Raw genomic sequence first — 17,147 nt, 5'->3', positions numbered from 1 at the left:
TCTTCTGATCCCGTTAAATCAGAGTGGGGATCTCTCAGACCCAGAGGAGCATCTGATTGCAACTGGATCCGCTCCTGCCACGGCTCCTGGAAGCTGCACAAAGCTCTCCCTGGGCAAGATTAATGTAGATATATATTTCATCTGGATTCTATTATCTTTCACTTTATTCAGGTCAAAAAGCAGGAGACAACATCTTTTAGGATGAAAACATAATCTTTTGGAAAATTGAAAATATAGATCATTGTTTGGGCAGGAGTCTGTGTGTGTGTGTGCTGCTGGGGCCTCCAGCCCTGCCTCAGAGACCCCCAGCCCACCCCGGGCGCAGCTACACGGGGGTCCCTGGAGCAGAGGAGCATCTTGTGCTGATGGAGAGGAGCTGGAAGCAGGAAAGCTCCCAGAAAAGCTTTGTGTATGTTTGTGTGTGTGCCTGCCCTTCCCAACACCCACCGTGGCAGGCACTGAATCTCCCCAAAACATCTCCCTCAGCACAGCAGGGCCAGCCCTCCCTGTCAGTGCTTTCCCTTGGAGCAGAGCTCTACAGCCAGTTAGCTCGTTAACACAGGCCTCCAGCCAGCACAACTTGCCTCGTTATTTCTTAAATTAAATGCCTTTATTTTTTTCACAACTTTGTGTAATAAATCTGTGTGTGTTTAATACATAATTAAGGGCCCCTCCTGCTCTGAGCTGCTCTGGTACTGCCTTCCCCAGCACAACTTTACATGAGTTATTAAAGAACAGAGGTGCATCTATTAATTATTTCATAAATATTAACAAGCCCTTAATGGCTGGAGTCCTGGAATAACAAGTTCCCAGGGAGTTAATTTTTAAAAAGGTTGTTAAACTGCACTGACCACTGGGCCCTGGGAGCCCACGGGACCCCAGGCTGTGGGTGAGGGTAACAGGAGCTGTGCCAGTGCCAGCTGCTGTGCTTGGACCCCTCAACAAGACCTGAACTGAGGATGGACCTCACCTGGAACATGGCTCTAAACTGAAGGAGAGCAGGTTTAGACATTGGGAAGAAATTCTGCCCTGTGAGGGCCTGGGATGACACTGATTCATTGGGGCAATTAAAGCTCTTTCTGGCCTTTTCTCAGTGGCATTTTGGCATTTGACTCGTCGTGAGTTACAGCACCTTCTTCCCGTGGGGAAATTTATAGCCATGAATTTTGCAGGTCCCGGCAGAGCACAATAACCTGCTGAGGGGAGGCAGGAGCCCCGGGCAGCAGCTCTGCCTGCAGGGAGGGCAGTGGTGGCTCCAGCTCCAGGCAGGGCTGTTCCAGCCAGGAACCCCAGTGAATTCCCGTGGGCTGGGGCTTCTGGAACTGAGAAACACAGAGTCAAAACCACGGGCTTTGGCACGTTTTCATCCCACCCTGCAAGTTACCTTTTGTTGAGGGAAGATCCCACGGACTGAGCGGGAATTCCCTGCGGAGCATCCCTGTGGGATGCAGGTCTGGCAGTGCCTCTGTCCTGCTGGGAGCTGGAGAGAAACCACCCCCTGATCTGCTCCCAGATCCCACATCCCAGGCATGAACATCACCAGGATGGGAGGACACACTGATTTAATCAGGGTGACAGGAGTGGGGCTCCCCGGGGCTCCCTGACATTGATGTCACTTTGTGTCACTTGCCAGTAACACCATCACCTTCTCCAGGGGCAGAGGCACTTGGTTCTCATCCATTATGGTACAGACGTGTCTCCTCAGCCCTCATTAGTGCACGGGGGCAACACCTCTGGTGTTTTTAGAAGTGTGACATGGATGAGAAACATATTCTTGCCTTTCAAAGGCAACAAACAACTTCTGTTGTGCAGCTTCCCTCGGGGGCCGTGGGGGTGACGGGTCCTGGGGGGTCCCACCCAGCCCCACGTCTGTCCCTGGGGAGCTGGGGCTGATCCCGGGCCCTGGTGCTGGGAGAGGAGTGGGATTTGGGGAGGTCTGGGGGTTTGGGGGGCCCCCATTTCAGCCAGCAGGAGCTGGGTGAGCTGCAGGAGGGCACTGCAGGGATGTCTTGGACCAGAGCAGACCCGGCCCCGGTGGTATCTCGGGGCACCATCACCCCCCTGGCAGTGCCAGGACTGACCTGAGCCAGGAGTGGGGTTTGAAGGTGGCTGCCTGTGCTGTCCTGGCCAGAGAGCTGAGGCAGTTTATCAATGTATGTATGTAGTGGGCTCTCAGCTCACCTTCAAAGCCCCTGACCCCGTGGTGAGCAGCCCCGCTCGATTCCGCTCATGCATCTTTAATCTCCAGTGAAAAAACGAGGGTTTTTTTCCTTTTCTTTTCACTGTTTGGCTTCAGAGGCTGAGATAACATCAAATCTCCTCCTCAAGCAGAGCCAGAGGGGCAGCTGCAGCTCTGCTCCCCCAAAAGCACCGTGCCACCCTCAGGGACTGTGCCCAGTGGCACGAGGGAGGCACAAAGCGAGCAAAGGTGAGGGAGCAGGAGCCAGGCAGCTCCTGTGTGGGGCAGGATCATCTCCCCATCGTGGTCATTTTAGGCCTGTTAAGGACATGAAGCACTTTGATGAGCCAGACGAGCACTTAAAGTGTGTTAAACCCACCAAGGGGTCAAAATGCAACTTCAGCTCCTGCCCCAGTGGGGTCCACCCAAGGCCTTGGGATCAGCAGGGAGAGCACCAATGTCCAGCAGGAGCACAAGGATGTGCTGGTTTGTTTGGGGTTTATTTTATTATTATTTTTTTCCAAGAGGGAAAAATCGCTATGGCAACTCCTGCAACTCCTGGGAGAGGGGCTGCGAGTGAGCCTTGCCACTCATCATCTGACAATGTTAATCTGCAGGATTTACATAGTAATTAATGTCAAGAGGCAATCTACAACTTGAGCAATCAGAGTTTCTGTGCATTAAGTCAGACTCTGCAGACAGCAATTCATAATTGTGTGTCAGAAAGGCATTTAACCCCTCGTGGGCTGTCCCTGGAGAGCAGGGGCTGCCCACACCCCAACGTGGGGCACAGAGATCCTTGGAGATCCTTGGACCTCCCCACCCCGACCCCCCTGAGCTCAAGGCTCTCCCAGCTGCAGCTCCCAAATCCTGCCCATCCCTCTTTGCCCTGGGACTCCTCCAGCTGTGCCCTGGGCAGACCATTCCTGCTCAGCTCGGGCCTTTCCTGCCCCATTCCCACTGCGTTTTCCCCGGATGCATCATTAACTCAGCACCTTCAGGATCCATCTCCAACCCAGCTGCTGTCAGCAACAACCCTCCTCCCCCAGCAGCACCAGAGTCACCCCCAGCCCCAGGGCAGCCCTCCTGTATCCCCCATCCCACTCCAGCCATCCCCATCCCCACTTCCAGGCTCTCTGGGAAAGCCACCATGGGATCCAGGCAGTTCAGGGCAGGAGGCTTTGGGAAGGGGCAGTGAGACACCTGGAACTTGGCCCTGGAGAAGGGAATGGGGGGATCAAGAGGGGACAGGGAAGGTTTCCACCACAACCAACCCAGTGTTGAGGGGCTGCTCCTGTCCTCTGCTGCATCCTGGGACAGGGTTCAGTCCTTGCCACCCAAAAACCCTGCAAACCCCTGCCTCAAGCTGTTCCTGCAACCTCCTCTGCAAAGGATAAAGCTCCACTGAATCCCAGCATCCTTTCTTCCTCTATCCTTTTGGCTGAAGCCAAAAACTTCAGAGGAGGAATAAAAAAAAAAAAAAAATCTAATTGATTTCTTCCGTTCTAACGAGTCAATCATTAGGGTGGGGTTTTTTTAATGACTCATAAGCAAGCTTGACATGTCTGTTAATTAAATAGCCATCTCAGCTCTAATCTGCTGCAAGTTAATCATTTGGGGAATTAAAAGGTGTCAGTGCTGAATTCCTCATTAGTGTGAGCGCTCTCCTGCCCTTGCTGGCAGGAGGAGCTGGGAGCTGAGCTTGGGGCAAGGAGGGGACTGAGCCCCAAACACCCCAAACCTGCCCCCAGCAGCTGCCCACTCACCCCAGACCACTCACCCAGTGCTTCCTCCCACCAAGGCCACCCATCCCCAGCACCCCCAGTCCGGCAGCCCTGCCAAGGTGACAGAGCAATGCTCCTGCCACAGCCTGGCCCAGATGGAATGGGACAAAATCAGGGTAACAAACTCATCCTTTTGTCTTTTGGGAGCAAGGCTGGTGCCTCTGCTCAGGCTCTTTCGAGTAGCATCAAAATTAATATTGATGAAGCCCCCCCAGTTTTATTTATTGCCTCAGTGCCCACTCCCCATGAGCAGCCACGTGCTGAGCGATGGGACAGGGTGGAAGTGGGTCCTTCCCAGCCACAGGGGAGAAGCTGTGGGGAAAAAAACCTGTGGAAAGCAAATAAAGAAAAATTTCTCCTTCTTCTGGAAATTTGTCTTTTTGTGGGGTCAAGACCTTCAGGTTTAGAAACCCTCTTGCAGGGTGTCAGCAGGCCACAGGCTGCGCTGCTCATGCAGAGGTCAGAGGATTTACAAGCCCACTAGAGGCTCCTGTGTATTAAATCTTGATTATAAACTCCTCAGAGCCAGTTCTCCTGCCCCCAGAAGATCCTGGCCCAGCCCTTTGTGCCTTTGCCTTCCCAGCAAATCCGACAGCAAACACGGATTCCTTGCATTTCCTGCCTCTCTCACCATTTTATTGAGCTCAACAACGAGAGGGCAAACAGGATAACTCTGGTGCTGGATGAAAGATGCAGCTTCATGCTGCTGTGTGTGTTGTATTAATCACTCAGTGACGTGCTGGCTACCGGCCTGATGCAAGATAACGAGAGGTAATTAGTTACCAAAATTAGGAGGTGGGCAGATTGCCAGTTGTTTACAGGAGCCGTGGCGATAGGGGCAGCCAGGAAAACTGCCTTTTCTGGGGGATCAAAGCTTGTTTAAAACATGGGATTCAATTATGGACCAAAGGCCGAGCTCTGAGCGGGAGTGGGACATGAACTGAATGTTCACGGGGTCCCTGCCCCGGCTGCAGGGGGAGTATTGGAGCGTGGACAGGACCTTCACCCACCAGGGAATGTGGGAACATGCCCTGAGCCCACTCAGGGTGCTGGAGCTCTCCAGACAGCTCGGTCCAGGGAGAGGCTGCAGCACAGCGAGGGGCTCCTGCAGCACCCTGGGCACAGCCCACCCTGCTTCCCTCATCCCCAGGGGCAGCCCTGCTCCACTGCCTCTCCGGAGGGTGCTCCCAGCCGTGGGAAGCGTTTCCTCCCCACATCCCCACGCCCAGCACACGACACTCACCAGCCCTGCAGCTTCCCCAGGGCCGGGGCAGGAGGAAAAGGAGGCAGCAGGAGCAGCTCAGGGGAAACCTTGGGCTTCTGAGTGGTAGAATTTAAAGGCTTCTCCCCCACCCATTCAGGTGTTTCACTGGCACCAGCTGCAGCACCGGGCACAGGAGAGAGAGGCTGATGAGTGAGTGGTGGCTGGAAGTGAGCATCCTGCATCCTGCATCCTGCATCCTGCATCCTGCATCTTCCACCCTCCATCCCACTGTGGGTGCTCCCTGCCCAGCCTTCCCAGGACAGTCCTGCCTCTTGTCACCCCAACACAGCTGTGGCAGGTCGCACTGCCCGTTGGATGGCAAATAGGTGGGCAAAGGGGGCTGGGCTCTGACCCTCTGGGGCCGCCCAGGATCCCTGGGTGCCACCAGTCCAGTCGGTCACCCAGAGGTGCCCGTGGTGCCCCCCATGGCCCTGGTGTGCACTGTGTTGGAGTGCTGGGCTCTGGCTGTGCCAGGAGCCACCCGTGCCCAGCCATGTGCCCGCCGGCACACGCGGCGTCACCGCGGCCAGGAAACCTCCCCTCCCTCCCTGGGCACTGGAACAGGAGCCACGGGGAGCACTCGATATTTTCCCCTCGTAGATACAACTGACGTGGGCAGAAAACATCAGCTGCCGTTTGGCGAGGGGTGCAGAGGCCAACTCCATTAAAGCTGCTGGAATTGGTACATTTGACACGACACTGGCTATAACTTAGAGCCAGAGTATGAATAATAGAGCTCTGCACTCAGACCTGCAAGAGAAATACATCTGATTGTTGGATCGCCTGCCGCACAGAAACAATCCCAAATCAATTCCTGCCTGTCTGGCGCCCGGGCAGGGCCCGGCCGGGCTGCAGCCTTCCCTCCCTCCCTCCTCTGCAGCTCCTGCCCCCGGACAAAGAGCCACCGGCTCCTCTCACCGAGGTGTTGAGCCCCTGACCGATCGCTGTGTGCTAATCCAATTTGCACATCGTTAGAAGTGATGTCTGTGCTGGAGGCAGAGCCGGGGGCTGCGGGAAGATGCGGTGCCACTGCGGGGCCGGGGCAGAGGGGATGGAATAGAGAGAAGTGGAAAAAGGGATGCGGGAAGCAGCGGGACCATTCCTTGGCCCCCTGAGGGAGCCCTCGGGCAGCGGCTGGGGACGTGTCCAGGGACATCCCGCTGGGGACCAGGGACAGGGGGCTGCGCCTGAGAGGTTCAAAACAGGAAGGATTAGTTTGGGGATGGTCTGTGCCTTTGGATTTTGGAGCCCCCACGTGTTTGCAGGTGTCCCGCAGAACTGCTGAGCAAAAATGTCCTGCCCACCAACATCTCCCCCCGGGGCTCAGCGAGGGCTGGAAAATGGGGGGCTGCTCATTAACAGGGGCTCGGGCTTGGCACGACCCGGGGCTGGAGCACGGCTGGGAGCAGAGGAGCATCCTTATGCGGGGCAGGAGGACGAGCAAAACCCCTGCGCGGGAGGGAAATGTGGGAGGGCACCAGGATTCCCTCCGGAATTCTCAGGCTCAGCCGCGGTGCCTGGCACGCGGTGGATCCCTGGTTAATCCTCTCATTACCGAGGTGCTTCAGGAGGGATTACAGCCTCGGGCTTGTGGAGGGTTCCCCGGTGTGGCAGCGGCTGGGGAGCCCCGTTCTCACGGGGGGGGGGTCCCCACGGTGAGGGGGTTCCCTTGTGCCACCCTCGATCACTGTTTTTACAGCAGGAGACAGGATTGATCCATCCTGTAAAATGCCTTTGTCAGAGGAGCCGGGGAACGTCCCAGGAGTAAGGGGGGAATCAGAACGGACCAGGGGTCGTGAAAAGCACACATTTATTCACTGTGGTGAGAAGTTAAAGCTTGATACCCATCCCCTCCCCTTAGGCTGGGCCTGGGGAGTCCCGGGGGGTCGGCAGCAGAGCAGAGGGGGCACAAACAGCTCCCTCACCTCCAAGCCAGCTCCTGCTTGTGGCACTCCTGAGGCAGAGGAATAGGCACAGGCTGATCTGAAATTAATATTGCTTGAAAAGTGGCTTTCAAACCACCCCCAATTACCAGGTTTTCCGTGTTGGCAGCTGAACTGACAAAATTCCTGACATCTCCCTAATTCATTATCCCTTCCCTGGGGGACTGGGAGCCTTCAAGGGGCGCTGGGCCTGGGCTGCCCCTTCCCCAGCAGTCAGCAGGGCTGCAAACCCTCTGTAACCAGGCGTGTCCAGTCTGTGTTCAGTGAAGTTCCCGAGCTGGGGCTGCAGGGCCGGGAGCCGCAGCCAGGGAGCACGATTGCCGCGTCTGCTGCTCATCGCGCGTCCCGGCTCCGGCAGCGATGGAGCGGGCGGGATCAGCCCGGAGTGGTTCATCCCCGTTATCACCCATCCCCGGAGCCCCCTCGGCACCGCCCGGGGCCAGTACAACCCCCCCAGCACGGGGTCTGCGAGTGCCGGGCCCCCGCAGAGCCCCGACGGAGGAGAAGGACAGAGGGACATCCAACAACGGGGCCCCTCCCGGCCCTGCCCCTCCCAGCCCCTTCCAGGGAAATTCTCCGGGAGTAATTGCAAAATCCTCTGGTGCATCACACGCAGCCCCGCGATGTTATTAACTCGGCAGCCAGGAGCTGGCAGGAAAGCAATCGGGCTGTTTCCCCAAGACTGAGCCGGGGATAATTGAGTTGAATGGGAAGGAATCGCTGCTCTTTGTTAGGAGATGATCCCCCAGCCCTTCCATACTGATCTCATTTCGGGTTATTCAAACAGACTTTTGAATTAAGAGATAAAGTTGTTTCGAAAGACTCCAAAGCTCTTAGAAAAACTCGCAAAAATCTTTCTGTTTACACTTAACCCTTCTGCCGGTGTCAGGGCTGGAGGTGTGCAGTGTGTGAGCACCTTGAGTGGGGCGATGCCCCAGGAGTGGGATTTGAGCCCAGGCCAACACCCCGACACCCCAGCACCCTGATTTCAGCCCCCCAGCCCCCTGGGCTGGCTCTCGGGGGGTGCAGGGGGATGGAGGGGGGCTGCAGCATCAGCTGGGGGGTCTCACCCCCGAGAGAGGCAAGGGAAACACAAACTCTGCCCATCCCACCCTGTCCCCCCATGGTGGGGGCAGCCCTGCCCCGGGGAGGGGGAGCTCAGTGAGGGATCCGTGGAGTTCCCATTATGGAAAGCACGACGAGCTGGCAGAAAATCAATGCTGAGATATGGCCAGCTGTACTCCTTCCCTTAACTAGCTCCTTTAGGACTGTTTTAAGATGCAATTATGTAAGGTTAGAGAGGTCAAGTACACAACACAATACTGCTGAAAATTAACTACACCATGTAATACTGCTGAAAATTAAGCACACAGTGTAATACTGCTGAAAATTTCCCTGTTTGGGCTGTTTCGCCCCAATAATGGAGCCTCCTCCCTGGAATTTGTCTGAGCTGTGAATTAGCTCATCCTAAATGCAGCAGAATCCAGGGTTCTCCTTCTATCCGAGCTCCAAGACATCAAAACCCCACACAAATGTTCACCACTTGCAGTAAGCCCACAGGAGGCTGCACTGCTGGCGGCAGCACTTTGGCCTGTGCTTCACAGGAGCAAATCCATCAGCTGGGTAGAAACAATAATCTTATCAAAACACGGGCTTTGCTTCATACACACGTCCAGGTTGGAGTAAAATAGGGCTCTGCAGGAGGAGGGCAGAGTATTTTGATTGATTAAGATGCCAATCACAGCAGGGTTGCACACACAGCAACAGGTCCCAGCTCCTGCCAGCACAGATGAAACCCCTTCAGCAGTGATGTCTGTGGGAGATGGAGCTCCCCAAGTGCTCCCTCAGTTCCCCTTCAGTAGCTGCAAATGCCCCTCAAAACACCTGCAGCCAGGTGGGATCATGGGAGGGACCAGGGGCTGGGGACACAGAACGGGTGGAATGTGCAGAGTGAAGGTGTTGGGTCCACTGACAACCCAGCAGGACCCTCAGCTGCTCTGGGACCTCCTGCAGAGTCAACAACAACAAAGCCAGGGCCGTGGCAGAATTAATTTTGCTTCAAATCCAACAAAAAACTCGCAAGGAAAAGAATTAATTATTCACTAAGCTCTAACGATAATAAAGATGAAAATTAAGCTTGAATTTCAAGACAGAAAATAGTTCCTCTCCTGTTCAAACATGAATTAGGAATGCAGATAAATGCTACACAACTCAAAATTCATTTTAATTTCTAAGCAGCCGTATGATGTTCACAGGCACATCAGTGATTCCACGTCTCACCCAGGATCACTGTGAGTAACACACCTGGATGAGGGAAGAGCCTCTCCTGGGCAGGAGGGTTCGTCTGACAGGATAAATCACAGGATCGTTTGGGTTGAAAAAGACCACTGAGATCATCAAGTCCAACCCTTAACCCAGCACTGCCAAGGCCACCAGAAATCCATGTCCCCAAGTGCCACATTCACGTGTCTATTAAACCCTCCATGTGTGACTTGGCACCCTTGGGGGTCCCTCCTTTGGGGGTTCCACTGTGAGTGCAGCAGCAATTTGTCCCTGGAACGGCGGGAAAACAAGAGGGGAACAAATTATCTGCATTTTTGCCACGTATTTTTGTAAGTGTTGTGCAGGGAGAAAATAAATGCGTGTAGAACAAATGAGTTTGTGGTGAGCCGTCGCCGCTGGAACTGCTGGGCTGCAGATAATGCAGGGAGAGCTTTGGAAACCAAATGCCCAGCTGCAGAGACAGGGAGAGCCCCGTAAATGCTGCTCAGAACAATTTAAACAATTAATTTCAGCATTTAATGGGCACTTGCACTATCTGCTGGAGCAGAAATGAGAGCGTGTCTTCCATTACCTGCCACACTTCCCCTATTCCTCATCTCACCACCATTCCCCGGGGGCAAAACAAGGCATATGGTAATTGAAATTGCAGCACAGCTGCAAAAAGGGGGGGGGGGAAAGGTGGATTTCAGGTTTTTGTCGACCCTGGTTTCCACAGTTTCCACAGGGGGAATGTGATACTCGACTATTTACAAGCAGAGAAGTGTCAGGGGACACAAAGGCTGTTGGAGAACGAAAACAAACAAACTGCAGCCCCGTGTTCAGCCAAGGGAGGTGGAAAGTGAACCCGGGTTAGTTTTGCCTGTTAATCCGTGTAAATTGGTTCTTCTTCCACGGAGGGAGGGGGAATGGGGCAGGAAAACTCCACCGTGCCTTTCCCCCCCTTGCTGCCCCTTTGCAGGGCATCCTCCCACACCCTGTGAGCCGTGTCACCTCTGAGCCCAGAGGATCCCGGATGCTCCAGAGGATATTTGGGGCTGGAAGAAGTAAATTTGGTGCTGCAACACCACCTCCTGCCCACATCCACCCACTGCCCCTGTCTGGTCACTGCTGTCCCTGCCTGGGATGCAGTGGGAGCACTGCCCAGCACTGTCCCTGCCTGGTGCCCCGTGTCCCCCTGCCCCGGGATCTCTCCAGAGGGGACAGTCCCCTCTTGGAGCAAACACTGCCCATTGCCCTGGGATGGAAACACGGGCTGGAAAAGGCTCCTGACTCTGGGCAGGGAGGCTGGCAGGGTCTCGGGGACAACGAGAGCAGCTGAGGGGGGAAAAAGCCAAATGTTAGTTTTCCGTTCAACAGCAATTGCCTTAATTTGCTTCCTCCAGTAACAAGGGGCAGGCTCAGGAGTCCTTTTGCTCCTGCCATTTGCTCGCTATCAAGATAGCAAAACCTCCTTGGCCTGAAAATGATTATTTTTCTTGACAAATCCTCCTGCTGCTGCCTTTTCTATTAATCTCCCTCTGTCTCTTCAGAGCAAAGAGAATTACAGCGGCTGCTCAGAGCACATTGCTCGTCTGTCCTTGAACCCGGCTGGCAGCCCGTTGTTAACAGAACTGAGCAAATAGCAGAGAAAGGAATTTCTACAAATATTCCCTCGAATTTGAAAGCAAATTTCCACCCAGCAGCAGAGGCAGCTCCTTTGTGGTCCCGTCCTGGGAACGCTGCAGGGTTTGCCCTGAGCAAGCAGAAACACAGGAAGCACAACTCACACTTCTGTTGACTCAAACAGAAAGTGTTGTTCTGACTAAAAATACTCAGTTTGAACAATGATTAACCGGTGATTAATTTCAGAGTTGGAGGAAAGGGGTGGGGGTGGCCACGTCCCTCAAATGCTGCCCTAACACTGGCCCTGAGGTCCTTGCCACCAGTCATGTGCCAGGACAGACCTTGGGCATCCTTGTCACTGGCTTTGGCATTGCACAGGAACCCTTAAAAAATGGAGCTGTTTGGCAATTCAGACAAGACAGGCATCCAGAATTTGGGATCCAGGTTTAAAGCCCCTATTACTTTCTGCTGAGCACTTAGGAGAACCTTATCCAATTGGCCATATGGTCCTGGGCTCCCTCCAATCTAATCCACCCTGTCCCTTGGGCATATTGGAGGGAAAAGAGGGGAGGGGAAATTGGAAAAATGTAAATCACATTTTAATAGACTCATAAAAATACACAAAGCGATGACCGAGAAAACTTATCAGATTTTATGGGTGTGTGGGTTGCTCGGCAGAATATGGAAATGCCACTCACACGGCAGAGCTGGGCCTCGGAAACTCCACACATAATCCAATTTGTGCCGAGCGAGACCGAGCAGCCGGAGTGACTCGAGCTGTCTGTCACCTCTGCTCCCCCTCTGCATCTGCATCACTGTCACCTCTGCATCTGCATCACCTCTGCTGCCCCATCTGCATCTGCATCACTGTCACCTCTGCATCTGCATCACTGTCACCTCTGCATCTGCATCACTGTCACCTCTGCATCTGCATCACCTCTGCTTCCTGTCTGCATCACTGTCACCTCTGCATCTGCATCACTGTCACCTCTGCTTCTCCTGCGTGCCTCTCAGGGCCAGCGGGGCCGGCACGGCTCAGCACAGCTCAGCACAGCTCAGCAAAGCTTGATCCAGCTCAGCAAAGCTCACCAAAGCTCGGCACAGCTCGGCACGGCTCAGCAAAGCTCAGCACAGCTCAGCATGGCTCAGCACAGCTCAGCACGGCTCAGCAAAGCTCGGCACGGCTCAGCAAAGCTTGGCAAAGCTCAGCAAAGCTTGACCCACCTCATCAAAGCTCAGCACAGCTCAGCACAGCTCAGCACAGCTCGGCCCTTCTGTACAGCCCGACGGCTGCTGCCAGAGAGAGAACCCCAGGGTGGGGGGCTGGCTGTGCCCCACATCCCAGCATCCTGGGAGTGACACAACCACAGAATCACTGAGGTTGGAAAAGCCCTCCAACACCTTCAAGTCCAACCTGTGCCCGATGGCCACCTTGTCCCCCAGCCCAGAGCACTGAGTGCCACGGCCAGGCCTTCCTGGGACACCTCCAGGGGTGGGTCCCCACATCCCAAGGCCCCAGGGGTCAGTCCAGCCCCGGTGCAGGGCGGGAGGGAGGATGGGAATGGTGTCAGGCTTCCCCAGCCACAGCAGAGGCACCTCAGAATGATGGAATCATAGAATCCTGAGCTGGAAGGGACCCACAAGGATCATCCAGCCCCTGGGCTTGAACAGGACAGCCCCAAGAATCCCACCCAGTGCCTGAGAGCATTGTCCAAATTCTTCTCAGCCACGAGTGCAGGATTCAGCCAGAAATGGGGATGCAGGAGCCTTTGGCCAAAGCTTTGAGACACCATTCCCAGATTCCTGCCGGCTGCACGGTGCTCTCAGCAATGGTAATTCAGCCAGTGACTGTTGCTGGGAACAAAGGAAATGTTTGAAGCATTGACAGCCGATTGTAGAGAGGAAAATAGGTGTTGTGCAGGTGAGCTGGTGAAGTTCACCCCTCTAATTGCTCTGTAATTGTGCTGCCTCACAGTGGAGCTCTCTCCCGAGCCTGGTTTTGCCTGAACACGCTCGCAAAGAGCTGTTTCGTTGGGAGAATTTAATTTTTGCCATTATGTTGTCCAGCAGAGTCCAGCTCTGGGTACTTACCACCAATTATCCGTCTGGTATAAAGCTAATGTTGACACAGAGGTCCTCGATGCATCGACTCTGGGAGTCTGCCAGGAAGGATGGTTTCAAGCAGAATAATTAGTGGGCACGGATATCCGTGTAAGATGCCCTTGAACTGATGGACTGTCTTTATTCACTGGGATGTGATCAATTCCGAGGTTTTTCTTTTAGACAAGCCCTTGAATTTAATTCCATTCTGTACAGTAAGGATTTCTTGTCTGAAATTCACTTTGCATCAGGAGAGCCCTGTCTGAGCTCCCCCATTAGCTGTTCTTTCCCCTCCTCGCAGGGTCTTAAAGCACTTTACATGGATTAACTAATTAGCTCTCCTCATAACCCAGGCTTTAAGTTAATTTCCCCGTGTGTGTTATAAGGAGGACGCCGAGGAACAAACCTCCCTTCCCCCAGCTCCTTCACCTCCTGCTGCTGCAGGTACCTCTGAGGTGCTGGGGGAGAGAGAAAGGAGCCTAAAATCCCATTTTAGGGTGGCAGGAAACCAAGCAGGTCTGAACCCCACGGTGCCTGTCCTGCCCTGCAGGGCAGCTGCCAGAGCCCAGGAATTTGGACATTTTAATTTCATTTTGACTAATTTTTATGCCTAAATTTCTCCTGCTGCCACTCAGAGCGGCTGATTTTTGCTGCAAGCCAAGGAAAAAACTTGTGTGTCCCTGCCTGTCTTGTCTCTCCCTCCTGCTTTTCCCAAGGGCTGTGATTTTATGTTTGTTTAGAGATAATTTTGCTGGCCCCTGAGTTTACCAACCACTCTGACTCTCTGTGCTGGCAGGTCACTGTGCTCTGTGTGTGGAGGGTTGTTTACAGCTGCTGATGCACTCTGGAGGCACCAGGAACAACCACTGCCATATATTAAATGCTGCAGTGTGAAATAGGAGGAAATTCATCTTTTATTTCTCTCGCTTTATGAACTCCTACTCATGTTCTATTGCTGTTCTTGTAAGTTATGAAAAGGTTTATTTTTTAGTAAGCATGTTCCACTTTAGCATTAAAAAAAAAAAAAGAGCAGTGTGTAAAGGGAGGATCCAATCCCTCCTGGCAGATCCTGGGAAGGAGTGGGCACAAGGACAGGGAGAGATTTATCTGAAGGAGGAAGGGAATGAAATTAAGAGAAAGGATTTACACTAAACAGCAGGGAAATGTGCAGGCAGGGAGAGCCCTCAGGCACAGGAGAGCTTCCAAAGACAAGGGCTGTCACGCTGGGACCGTAATATTTGGGAAAAATTGATAAATTGCAGAGCGTGGGAAGCTGGCAGGGATTCTGGACCCCAAATGAAAGAAGGTTTCATTTGCAATAAATATCAGGAGCAAGCAGGGCCCCATCTCCCTCCCGCCCCCTTTCCTCTTGGCTGCAAAGCCCTGTGGATTTAGGAAACCTCTGGGAGAGGGGAGCAGTGACACAGGTCTCCTGAGTGCCCAGGGGCTCTCATGGGTCACAGGGGAGTTAATTCTCCCTCTGATGAGTTCCCTGGTGATGGTCCCTGCTCTGGGAACGGGCTCAGGGCAGGCTGGTGGCCCCAAGCCTGGCTGGGGTGGGAGCAGCTGGTTCGGTCACGGCCTCATCATCTGAGTCTCTAAAAAGTGACCTTTCCCCACCTGGTCTGAGGGGACTGAGAGACAGCACGGGGCTGATGGCAGCTGTAAATCTTGGTCCAAGAATGAGCTGGAGATGGAAATTCATTGCTGCACCTCCAGCAGGTGGTAAAACCCATTGTAAATCTCTGAAAGGCTTGTCAGGACGCTAATGGATTGAGCTCCTGATGCTTAAATTTCACAGCTTCCCCTTCTCCCAAAATGTCACCTAGAGGACTCTGCAGAAGGGCAGAAATGAGCCCCCTTGGCCTTTGGTGAGCTCTGACAGTGGGGACAGCCCCGAGCTCTGGCACCAGAGGGGAGGGAGGGGGGCTTCTAGCTGAGACACAGCCTGGGGCTGGCACGAGGAGCTAAACTCCTGCTCCACCACCAGCCTTGGGCCAGCCTTGGGGTGGGGGTGACCTCCTCTGCCCAGGTGGACACTCCCCAGGTCCCCAACTCCTCTGCCCAGGTGGACACTGCCCAGGTCCCCAGCTCCTCTGCCTGGATGGATGTACATCCCACTGGCCCCTCCCTGCTGCTCCCTGCCCTCCTGCACTGCCTTTGGGCACCAGGACAGAGCCTTCCCCAGCTCCAGCCCCATGTCTGGGGTCAGCTGAGGGTGCAGAGGGTGGTTCCACCAGCACCCACCCCATGGATTCACACCTGAGGGCAGTCTGAGGGCAGAGCCAAACTCAGCCAGCTCAGCTGCCCAGCCCAGGGCAGGAGCTGGGGCTGACCTGGACCTGGCAGAGGAGACAGATGGGGAGGGGGTGAGTGGCATTAACGTGCCCACAGCAGCATTAATTCCACCTCTGCCTTGCCCAGGTGAGCAGTGCTGTGGCAGCACCTCCCTGAGAGGAGGACTGATGATCCCTATTTGTCTTGTCTGGCGTCTCAGCTCTGGAAGCATTTTTAATTCCATTTCTCCATTATCCCCCTCTTTTTGTCTTCCTGGATGTAAGTCCCATTAAAATCTGTCTTGTTGGCTGCTCTGTCGAGCAGGGGAGAAGGATTTCAGGTATTTCTCTTCTGAAGGTCTGCCCTGACTCCCAGCAAGTTAACCCATTGCTATTTCTGAGCTCCTCCTGTTGTATTTTCTTTCCTTTCATTTTGAGTAAACAAAAGGCAGATTCTGCTCTTGCGAAAGTTCTGTGGTCAGAGGAATTGCAAAATTAAAGGGCTGTTATTTTGTTTAGTCTTCACGTTCCTTCTGCAAAACCAGCTGTGCATTTGCATAAAATAAAATAAAAAAAAACAGATCCAAGGGGTTCTGGGAGTCCTGGATCCACCTCCCTCCTGCCAGGCTGTGCCCAGATTGCCCCCAGATTGATCTCTGACACTGATGGGGAGGCAAGTGATGCTCTGCCCCAGCTCCTCAGGGCAAGAGAACTCCAGGGAGTCCCTTCTGGAGTCAGTACTGGCTTGTGGGGGGTTCAGGAGCAGGAGGCAGCTTCCCATGGATGTGCCAGGGGGGCACAGCAGCAGCAGCAGGATGTGGAAGAGGGAACACAACACAGCCACCTAGGAAAAGGAAACTTTGTTCCCAAACCTGGTTCCTGCCTTCCTGCCCCCTCCCCACGGCAGACACTGATCTAAAGGTGCATTTTACAGCCATTATGCAACCACTGCCCCCGGGAGCTTCCAGTGCACGGACTGGCTCTGGTGGGACTGTCGGGATTTGCAGTGAGCAAACAATGAGAAACAACATTTTTTGACAAATCATCTGGAATTTCAATATCAGGCCATTGATTCTGAGTCCCTTGGACTCAAAACCATTACTGGTCTGTGTCATTAAGGACCGGGGCAGGGGAGCCCTGTGAATCCTCAAGGCAAGGGAATAAATATTAGGGCTGGTTTTTCCTTTTGTATCTGGCACTGCCTTCCTTTCCAATAAGCTGCTACACAACAGGAGAGCCCAATCAATTAAAATAAAGTAAATTAAGAGTGGAAAAATATTGGGCAGAAAGGCACAAACCAAAGGGATTTGCTGGTGCCACTGAGGGTCCCAGTGGGAAGCTGCAGAGCAGCAGATATTGGTGCTGATGGCTCAGCCCTGCCAGGGCTGATTAACAGCTGCCTTTAGGGCCAGGGTGGATGCTGGGCATCCCCACGGGCATCTCCACAGTGGGGAGCAGCCCTTGGTTGCTGCCACACCACGGGACAAAACCAGGCAGCAGAGAGCACCCGCTCCCCACCACGGCGGCCACGGCACAGGGACACGGCACAACATCCCCCTTCCCAGGTGTCCCCAAAGCCCCACAGCCTTCCCCAAGCATGGAAGGGGCCACAGCACCCAGGGGTGAACCCTGAGGGGCAGCAGGACACCAGGGCACCATCCCGTTATCAGTCGGGCTGGGAAATCACGTTCAGCCAGAGCAGAAAGGAGCTGCCGG

General features: G+C 54.2%; 1 protein-coding gene across 1 annotated transcript in view; it reads right to left on the bottom strand.

The window, feature by feature from the left end:
• CSF3R (colony stimulating factor 3 receptor) overlaps positions 1-17,147 on the bottom strand; it is a 59,109-nt gene that overhangs the window by 10,578 nt on the left and 31,384 nt on the right. The window contains exon 2 of the mRNA XM_027701244.1: positions 1,194-1,316. The gene's annotated coding sequence lies outside the window, so the exon portion shown is untranslated. The remainder of the gene's footprint in view (positions 1-1,193; positions 1,317-17,147) is intronic.

This window comes from Neopelma chrysocephalum, unplaced genomic scaffold, assembly GCF_003984885.1.
Source record: "Neopelma chrysocephalum unplaced genomic scaffold, ASM398488v2 Primary Assembly neopelma1_155, whole genome shotgun sequence".
Classification (NCBI taxonomy): Eukaryota; Metazoa; Chordata; class Aves; order Passeriformes; family Pipridae; genus Neopelma; species Neopelma chrysocephalum.
The sequence above is the reverse complement of the archived record's forward strand: the minus strand, read 5'-3'. Positions and strand labels throughout refer to the sequence as shown.